Source organism: Carassius gibelio, chromosome B16 (assembly GCF_023724105.1).
Source record: "Carassius gibelio isolate Cgi1373 ecotype wild population from Czech Republic chromosome B16, carGib1.2-hapl.c, whole genome shotgun sequence".
In the NCBI taxonomy this organism is placed as follows: domain Eukaryota; kingdom Metazoa; phylum Chordata; class Actinopteri; order Cypriniformes; family Cyprinidae; genus Carassius; species Carassius gibelio.
In genome coordinates this window covers 11,452,048-11,462,770 of record NC_068411.1, presented here as the reverse complement: position 1 = coordinate 11,462,770, position 10,723 = coordinate 11,452,048, and positions in this window count along the sequence as shown.

Here is a 10,723-nt window from a genome sequence, read left to right as displayed (position 1 = left end):
ACCTCAGGAGAAAATAAAATGCTAATGACAAGCTAACGAGTGTTAACGCTTTGCAGGTGTACTGCACTCACAGAAAAGTGAACGATCAAAGTTAATCTGATAAGATTGATCGATAATATCAGAAATATGGTGTGAATTAAGTTATATTTTACAACTTAAAAACAAAAAAAAACAAACAACCAGACAGTGATAGTAAGAAAGATTATAGAGAAAAAAATAAAAACAGCTACACGGAGCTACGATTAGCTACAGAAGGCCAACAAGAAGTAGAGAAAACTGTCTAACAGCGACGATAGATGTTACCAATTTCCTGTTATGCATCTGTACTTACATAAACCATCCTGAGGTTTGTTACATTTGTGTAGTTACATAAATATTACAGATGTAGTTATGTACCAATGTGTACTTACACTGTGGTTACATACTACGTACACATGCAGTTACTATGTAAGTACACATGTATTAGGGACAAAGTATATAGTGGGTACCAAGAAAATAATTCTAAAATGATTGTAATTTACAAATATAATATTAAAATTTTAGGCACTAAATTTTTTTCTTGTTTCTTTCTTTCTTATTTTTTTAAGCAACAGTAAAAAAAAAAAAAAAAAAACATTATAATCTTTTGGAGAGAAAAAATTACTAAGGTTTCAGTTATGATATATTAGTTTGTGTAAATTCATGTCATATATACTCTGGGTGAACTCAGCTATTCCCACTACCCTACAGGCGACACAGTGCCTATTATGTTGAGTCAAGGAACGCGGAGACGAATGAGGGTCACAAAGTTTTTATTCATCTAAACAGGGGGTAACACAGGGAAGGCAGGAACACACACGTAGCATTGATGACACCGGACAAAGAAACAGACAATACTTTAAATACAAGACTAAACAGGGGAAGATGACGAGACTCAAAATGAACTAAATCAAACAAGTGAGAAAACTAGCTCACGGAACACATGGGGAGAAAAACACACACAAATATTCCAGGGGTTTGACACCAGGACAGGTATACTTATGAGTTTTCAGACTTCCCACATTACAAAAAAGTATGTTATGGATACTACTACAGCTATGACTACATCAATGGGTAGGTATTCCCAAGCACCAGTTACACAATAGATAACATCTTATCAGGTCCAAAATAACATAATCTGTTTTAATTAATTATTAGACTTGTTACCTAAAACCATTTAGAATCAAATTATACACTTCATATTTCATACAGCATATTCAACATTCTATTTTCTAATTGTATATTCTGTATTGTTTTTTGTTGTTGTTTACGGTCTAGTTATATGATATTTATCTCTAAATTATTTAATGGCACATACTGTATCTGTTTAGGATCCAGAAGAGATATGACAGTAACTGGACAGAACCAGTTGGCATGAGCTATTATGGAAATGAAAGGGAGATGACTCTCTTCAAAAATGAACATTTAGATCCGGTCTCTGGAAAGTTTTATTCTGGTTATGTCAATGAGCTTATGTTTTTACACATAACACTCTAATATGCTTCTGTTACGCTATTAAGCATAATTTGAACAGTTTGTGCTGCTTAATTGCGGCTATGCTCCTGCTGTTTCTTTTTTTTTCTCTAGGTCATGTGATGTCCAGGTGTCTGCTGTTTGTGGGTGGGGCAACCACTTTAAAGACGTCTTGTTTGACGTCCAGGGAAGCGGGCTCTCTTTCCTAACTCATCTGCTCCCGCTGGCAGACGGAACATAGCTCCATGGTGTCTCGCTGGGCTCGCACGGCTTGGCGTGTTATTATCTTTGTGGAGGTTGTCGTGTTGATTTAATGTTTCCGTTTCCACAAGCACGTGTTCCGGTGTGGAATTGATGTTTGTGTTTTTCAGTTTATAATTGATTCTTAGAGCGGTGGTGGTTTAGATTCGGGTGATAGGGGGTTTTCATGTTATTTAGTTAGTGCAGCAGTTAGCAGACCCGGAAGACTCATGGTAAACTTTGTATTTTGTTTTTGGTCGGGAGGTAGGTAAATTTTATCTTTTGTTGTAGTTATGTGAGATCAGGATTTTCTTTCTGTTTGTTTTGTTATTTTTACCACCACGCTCTGTTTAAGTAAACATTATTATTTTTTCATATTAAATTGTTTTTGCAATGTCACTGCGTCTATGGTTTTTGTATGTAATGTTGTACCAGTTCGGATTATTACCATGGTCACGTAACAGCTTCTTATATCCAAATCCATTAAAGGATTTTTACGCTGCATTAATTAGGTAAACCCGAACCGGGAACACTTCACATAACACCCGATGTACTTGCTATATCATTAGAAGAATGGCAGCTATGCTAATATTAGTCTGTTTCTCTCTCATTCCAAGGCCACCGTAGCCACCAGATCCAGTCTGTATCCAGATCAGAGGGTCACTGCAGTAATCCAGATCCAGTATGTATCCAGACCAAATGGTTGATCAGCACCTAGAAAGGACCTCTACAGCCCTGAAAGACAGTGGAGACCAGGACAACTAGAGCCCCAGATACAGATCCCTTATAAAGACCTTGTCTCAGATGACCACCAGGACAAGACCACAGGAAACAGATGATTCTTCTGCACAATCTGACGTTGCTGCAGCTTGGAATTGAACTGCTGGTTTCGTCTGGTCAGAGGAGAACTGGCCCCCCAACTGAGCCTGGTTTTTCCTAAGGTTTTTTTTTTTCTCCATTCTGTCACGATGGAATTTTGGTCCCTTGCCGCTGTCGCCTCTAGCTAGCTTAGTTGGGGTCACTTCATCTACAGCGATATCGTTGACTTGATTGCAAATAAATGCACAGACACTATTTAACTGAACAGAGATGACATCACTGAATTCCATGATGAACTGACTTTAACTATCATTTTGCATTATTGACACACTGTTTTCCTAATGAATGTTGTTCAGTTGCTTTTACGGAATGTATTTTGTTTAAAGCGCTATATAAATAAAGGTGACTTGACTTGACATTTACAGCTCTTCTCTGGAATCTCTAGCATTCTAGCTCATCAGGAATGAGGTTAGTTGAGGACGTGTTGAAAATGAAGCCAGACGCAGGTGCTCAGGAAGAGCTGGTTGGTCTTGTTCATGATGTACTAAGTAGGCCTATGTCGTCTACACTCTCATAAAGTGAAGTGAAAGTGAAAAAAAAGTGAAGTACCAGTTTACTCATGAAGTAAACTGGTCTATTCTGTGCACTGGGCTGTTTGAAATAGCTGATTCTCAGTCTGGAAAAGATGCAGTTTTTCTTGACCTGGCACAAGAACAACACCAGGTGTTCTGTTTTACATCATATGGGACCATTATTCCTAAATTAGGCATAATATGATGCATTTGGCTTATAGATCAAAACACACTTCTTTAAAGATGGTGTTGTAGCCTTTAATTATATATACAGTACAAAGGTTTGTTGTCTTGGGTGACCAGCTTTGTCTTTGTAGACAATCTGCCCTTCTTTTTCTGCCAAACCATTTTAACCCAACCATGTCTGCCAGGGTACTTCCTGACAGAGTAGGAGCATCAGCAAAGGATCCACAATAATCTAGTGACCAGTGGTGTTAGCATTTGTAAGGACTTTGGGTGTTCTAGGCAAAGTTGCCTTGAACAGAGCCCAAGCACGATTGTATTGTAATCTGTCTCTGCCTTCTATTTGAATATATGTGCTTTGTTAATTACTTTATTTTTCTGTTTCAATGTTAAACTGCCATACCATTGTGATGAGTGAGGCAGGGTCGAGAGCTGTGGGAACAGGTCAAGGCCAGTGGAGTGATTGGAAATGAGCGACACCTTCACCACTCACCAGTCTCGAGTCCTACAGAGGAGATCGGAAGGATATAAACAGTGAAGAACGAGTGAATGACTAAGTAAATGTATCATTTTAAGGCATCAACATATCTCAAAAAAGTAGGGACAAGGCCATGATTACCACTGTGTGGCCTCTTCTTTTTTATAACAGTCTGCAAACGTCTGGGGACTGACGAGAAAAGTTGCTCAAGTTTAGGAATAGGAATGTCCCATTCTTGTCTATTACAGGCTTCTATTTGATCAACTGTCTTAGGCTTCTGAACTGAAGCCTGCATAACAACTTGGGTTGTCCTTGTCCTCTTTAGTCCAGATGACATGATGTCCCAGTTTTCCAAAAAGAACTTCAAATTTTGATTCTTCAGACCACACAACAGTTTTCCACTTTGCAACAGTCCATTTTAAATGAGCCTTGGCCCAGAGAAAACACCTGCACTTATGGATCATGTTTAGATATGGCTTCATTTTTGACCTATAGAGTTTTAGCCGGCAACGGCGAATGGCACGGTGGATAGTGTTCACAACAATGTTTTCTAAAAGTGTTCCTGAGCCCATGTTGTGCTTTCCATTACAGTAGCATTCCTGTATGTGATGCAGTGCCATCTAAGGGCCCGAAGATTACAGGCATCCAGTATGGTTTTCCGGCCTTGTCCCTTACGCACAGAGATTATTCCAGATTCTCTGAATCTTTGGATGATATTATACACTGTAGATGATGATAACTTCAAACTCTTTGAAATTATTCTCTGAGAAACTACTTTCTGATATTGCTCCACTATTTTCGCCACAGCATTGGGGGAATTGGTGATCCTCTGCCCATCTTGACTTCAGAGGCACACTGCCACTCTGAGAGGATCTTTTTATACCAATTGACCTAATATGTTGCAAATTGGTCCTCCAGCTGTTCCTAATATTTACATTTAACTTTTCCGGCCTCTAATTGCTACCTGTCCCAACTTTTTTGGAATGTGTAGCTCTCATGAAATCTAAAATGAGCCAATATTTGGCATGACACTTCAAAATGTCTCACTTTCAACATTTGATATGTAATCTATATTCTATTGTGAATATAATATAAGTTTATGAGATTTGTAAATTATTTTACAACAGTACATCAAAAACTTCAGATTGATGTACTCACTTTCTAAAATCTTTAACACAGAAGGGAAGTGCTGCAATCTGTTGTTCTTTAGTTGATGAATGTAAAATAAATGTTTTGCTTTAAAAGCCTCCACAGCACAAATCATTTCACATAAGGATTTGTCTTTACATCTGGGGAAATTGTGGCCCAATGGTTAGAGAGTTGGACTCGCAGTCCAAGGGTTGTGAGTTTGAGTCTCGGGACGGCAGGAATTGTAGGTGGGGGGATTGTATGTACAGTGCTCTCTCCACCCTCGATACCATGAGTGGGGTGCTCTTGAGCAAGGCACAGAACCCCCAACTGCTCCCTGGGTGCCGCTGCCCACTGCTGTGTGTGTGCATTTTGGATGGGTTAAAAGCAGAGCACGAATTCAGAGTATGGGGTCAACATACTTGGCTCTATGTCACGTCACTTTCACTTACCTTGTAACTGAAGATTGAGCTGATTCAGTTTCTCATTTACATCAGCCAAGAATGCCAGGTCAAGCAGCAACCCAGCGTCAGACTATAAGTTGGTGCGGATCCACCATCTGTTCTGGATACGTTCTGGATCCAGGTGACTGCAGTGACCCTCTGACTTGGATACAGACTGGATCTGGTGGCTACAGTGACCTTGGAATAAGAGAGAAACAGACTAACGTTAGCATAGATGCCATTCTTCTAATGATGTAGCAAGTACATCAGGTGTTATGGTAAGTGTTCCCGGTTCCGGTTTACCTAATTAATGCAGCCTAAAAATACTTTAACGGATTTGGATATTGGAAGCATATTAGTATGTTATGTGTAAGCCAGGTTAAAGAGATGGGTCTTTAATCTAGATTTAAACTGCAAGAGTGTGTCTGCCTCCCAAACAATGTTAGGTAGGTTATTCCAGAGTTTATTCACCAAATAGGAAAAGGATCTACCGCCTGCAGTTGATTTTGATATTCTAGGTATTACCAAATTGCCTGTATTTTGAGAACGCAACGGACGTGGAGAATTATAATGTAACAAGAGCTCATTCAAATACTGAGGTGCTAAACCATTCAGGGCTTTATAAGTAATAAGCAAGATTTTAAAATCTATACGATGTTTGATAAGAAGCCAGTGCAAGTTCCTGGTTCTAGTAAGAACTCTAGCTGCTGCATTTTGAACTAACTGGAGTTTGTTTACCAAGCATGCAGAACAACAACCCAATAAAGCATTACAATAATCTAACCTTGAGGTCATGAATGCATGGATTAACATTTCTGCATTTGACATTGATAGCATAGGCCATAAATTTGATATATTTTTGAGATGGAAAAATGCAGTTTTACAAATGCTAGAAACGTGGCTTTCTAAGAAAAGATTGCTATCAAATTGCACACCAAGGTTCCTAAATGATGACGAAGAGGTGCAATGTGCAATAAATCCAGAGTGGCACCATATCATGGCTGGAGCTTCATCTGTTGTCAGATGCCACCTTGTCAAGGGTCATGCGTTTTTCCACGCAGTAGTTTTTGAAAACGTTGAAGATGTCGACTCCTCTTGTCATGGTTTTCAAAGGAAGCAGTATCAAAAACTCCTCTTTGATGGAAAAATCATCATAAACCATCCGAATGACCAAATTATTAATTGCACTGAAGTGGAAACCATGTACGGAACATCATTCTATGTACTTGTTGTAATTGTCCCATTGCATATGAAGAAAGCAAATAAATTATCCTTGCCACTGTATTGGCACTGAGCTGGACATCCGCGATAGCAGACATGATTTCAATAAATCTATCTCTTTATAGGTTTGGTGAATAAAGATTGCTGTTTTTGTAGAGTTGCTTTAAGCTGTGTTATCTTTTCTGTTCGAAGCCCACTACCCGCAGGAAAGTCTTGTGCAAAGTTCATTGAACTTGAGTGAAATGGCACTCCACATTGCACCATTTACCCACAGCAACGTCAGCACCACAAGCTACTTTTAGTCAGGCCACAAGTTACTGCTAGCTCTCGAGCAACGTGTTGGAGACCCCTGCTCTCCTTGGTCCATGACTGAAACTTTTGGATGACAGGTTTAGTCCTTTTTTAAATATCCCTGTGTTTTGGAAGAAGATGGATGATGGGTGGTGTGAGTGACCTAATGGGGGAAGCGTCCTTGATACAAAGTCCACATTACCAAAATACAGAATTTCATCCAGTCTTGTCGGACAAGCTACATACTGCTCCAACCTTGGTAAAACACAAGTATTTTCACATCTGTTAAATTCTCAAAGGAGAAAACTAGATCATATTCTGAGTTTAGCTGTGCCATATTATAACTGGCAGCAATGTCCTATGTGACATACATGAGGATAACAGTAATTTTATTATAGAGGCTGAACTCTCTATGCAAGTAACGTGGTCTAAATGACCAGACAATAATTCATTATCAATTGAACAGTGTATCCTATGTACAGTACTATATGTTGCCTAGCGGTCGCTGAAAAACATACATATAGCTATTCTGAAGATCCAGGATAAAATAAAAATTGTATCTATAACAGTTCACTGGCATATTAAAAGTGATATTGTCAATATATAATGTAATATTTTTGAGTTATAAGATTTTTTAATAATACAGCAATGTCATAATTATTCAAACCCTATTCAACATTGTTGTTTTTAAATCACTTATTTGCATGGTGGGGAATAAAACAGTCTCAAAACACAATTAAGCTTTTAGAAACTCTATTAAAAACAGAATTAGCTTGAGCTGTTACACATACAGTTAGCCCATGCATGTGTTGAAGTTGAGTAGCAAAAATGTCAACAGAGATCTCACAAAAGCTAAAGAGAATAAATATCGTAGTACTTTAGAAAGGCTAAGGCTATATGAAGATTTCCAAGACATTGAAAGTTCCTAGAGACACAGCTCTCAGCCTTATTCCCTTAGCTTAAAGTGTGTTTTACCAGAAAATCTTTGAGGTTGTGGAAGAAAAAGCACAATATCATAAAATGTTTAATCAGAGCAACTGAGAAAAATCTGCAATGTTAAGTCAAAGACTTGCAAGATGACCTGATGAAAGGAGGAAAACCATTTCAAAGCAGTGTGTAAGAAGATCACTAGACAAGTATTGCCTTTATGTTGAGACATCTTGTAGAAAACCACTCTTGATCAAGAAGAACAAAGGACAACTTGAACTTGATAAAATACATTTGTGTAGACTTGTAAAAACAGGCAAAGCAGGCTGCAAAACAGGCAAAGCTCATAAGCAGAAGAACACCATCTCCATCCTCAAACTTGGAAGTGGATCAGTCCTGTTATGGGGTTTCTTTACTGTAGAAGGAAGTGGAAATCATGACTGTGTGAAGGACATCATGGATTCTTTAAAGTGTCAGGCCATTTTGACAAGAATTGTGATGCCTTTGGTGCAAAAACTGAAGCTGATGATCAATGGACTTTCCTGCAGGCCAGTCATACCAAAGTACACATCCAAATCTACTACTGCTTGGTTCAGGGATCAGTCATAGAATGGACTTGAGTGACCTGTTCAGTCTCCAGGCTTAATTCTCATTTCAAATATCTGGTTGAATTTGAAGAAAGCAGTGGCAATGTGAAAACCAAAGATTATCAGTGATCTGAAAGCTTTTTCAGGTGTGGAATGGGCCAAAACTGTAGTAGAGAGATGACAGAAGCTTCTAAACACTTACAGACAGCGTTTATTGGAGATTTTAAAGAATAAAAGATTCTGCACATAGGGGGTTGAATAATTTTGAACGTGAATGTTTAGAGCCAATTCGAATTTTATCATGATTCATCAATGTTCCATTCTCAGAATCACTCAAAAGTGTATTAACAAACTTTCTCTAATACTTTACTGATGCCTTTGTTAAATTTATTTCATAAAATGTTATCCTCCACAGCAAATTGTCTTGCAAGTCAAGGGGCTTGAATAATTTTGATTGCAACTGTATTCCTCCTCTGATGGTTTTAGATAATTTCTGGCTGTCGAGGTCCAGTCGAATTAATGAATATTCACAGTGGCTTATCACATCAGTCTTTTCCATTAACCACATTAAAGCAATGCAGAAAAGATTTATTCTCTTGTAATTTTGATCATATTTCATTAAAGCTCAAAGTTCAGGCAATTTATTATTGAGTGAATGACCATTAGTTAGAGTTATAGTGAGTAAAGGAAAGTAACTGCTGCATCATTTAAGGCAATTCAGAATCCCCCGTCTAGAACCTCTTTTTCTTTTTTTTTTCTTTTGTTTGTGGGGAATAAATGATTTTGAGGGGAACATCACAGGAACTCAAGCTGCATCGTAGTGGTGACATGGATGTGCGATGGAGACAATGGCAGACTCAGTAAGTGCTGTCTATGTGTATGTTCTATTCATTGTTGTCTGTCTTAGCAAAGTGAAAATAGTAAATGCATGGCATCTAGAAGTGGGAGTGGAGCATGCTCAGTCAGCTCTTGAGGGGGCTGACTCACTGCATTGTGAGCAGCTCTCACTGCGGACGCAATGCTTCCAGAAGCCCTCGCTAGCATTCTTAACAGGTTACCCTTCTGCAGAGGCAGTGCAGTGGCTGCGGTCATGGGGATCGCAAATGTATCTGGTAGAGTGCCTTTTTTCCCAGCGCTCTCTGCCAGTGATTGGAAGCATGCTCTGTGGTTTGAGAGAACTCGATACTAGGGATGCACGATAAATATTAGCTTATATGTAATGTGCATCTTGTCAGTAATGTCGGTTCTGTAATCAGTGCTACTCAGATTTACCGCTGAATACAGAACCGGAATTACTGACAAGATGCACATTAAACATCTGGCAATATTTATCATGCATCCCTACTCGATGCTCCGCCTATCATCCTCTGAGGATGTCAATGTGGAGACCGTAGATGAGACTGTGGATTCGCCACCCCAGTCTGCTCAGTATGTAGTAACTCATGGCCAGGTTATAACTTGATTGGCCAACCGATTACCAGGCTGAGCCATACAAGAGCAAACTAGATGAGTGCTTTACGCACTCTTAGCTGCTACATCAATTCTGGGGCCTCCATGATTTCTACACTGCGGTATCTTCAGACACTCTGTTATTTAATTACTCCAATGTTGTGGGACTGAATAAGCATGGTTACAGAGCGATGCCCCAGGTTAAACAGACACTCGCGAGGTATCTGTCTCCCGGTGCGACACCATCCCTGAAGGCTCTGGCATTGCCCTCCAAGCCACTGTGCACGACCTCGGCTTCGGTGGGCAAAGGGTACAGGTTGGTGTTTGCCTGCAGATGATGGTCGTGTTGCAGGCCTACCAAGCCGACCTGCTGAAGAAGCTAGATGATAGAGAGAAAGTGAAGGTGACGACATTAAAGAACTGCGTTGGACCCCTATTTTCTCTCTCCACATCACCAAAGAGACTTACAGGCCCTCTCAGTGGCCCCTATCTACTTGAACTTTGTACCTAGTAGGACCAAAGCCGTCCTGTGCCCCAGACCAGGGTACATGTCTAAAGTGCCCTCCTCCATCCAATAGCCTGTTGGACTGCAGGACTATTGCCCTCCTCCCTTCCGGGACCCAGACTAGCAGAAGCTTGACTGTATGACTGTATGACATACATCCACAGAGCTTCCCTGTGAAGGAAGTCGGACCAGCTTTTTATTTTCTATGGTTCTTGTAAGAGGGGTCTCCCTGCTACTAAGCAGACTCTCAACAGGTGGATTGTAGATACCACTTCTCTTTCCTACAATATCTCTGATCTTTCCTCCCCCTTAGGGGTCAAAGCTCACTCTACTAGAGGAATTTCAGCCTCCAAGGCCTTCCTATCCTTGACATCTTTAACACTGCAGGC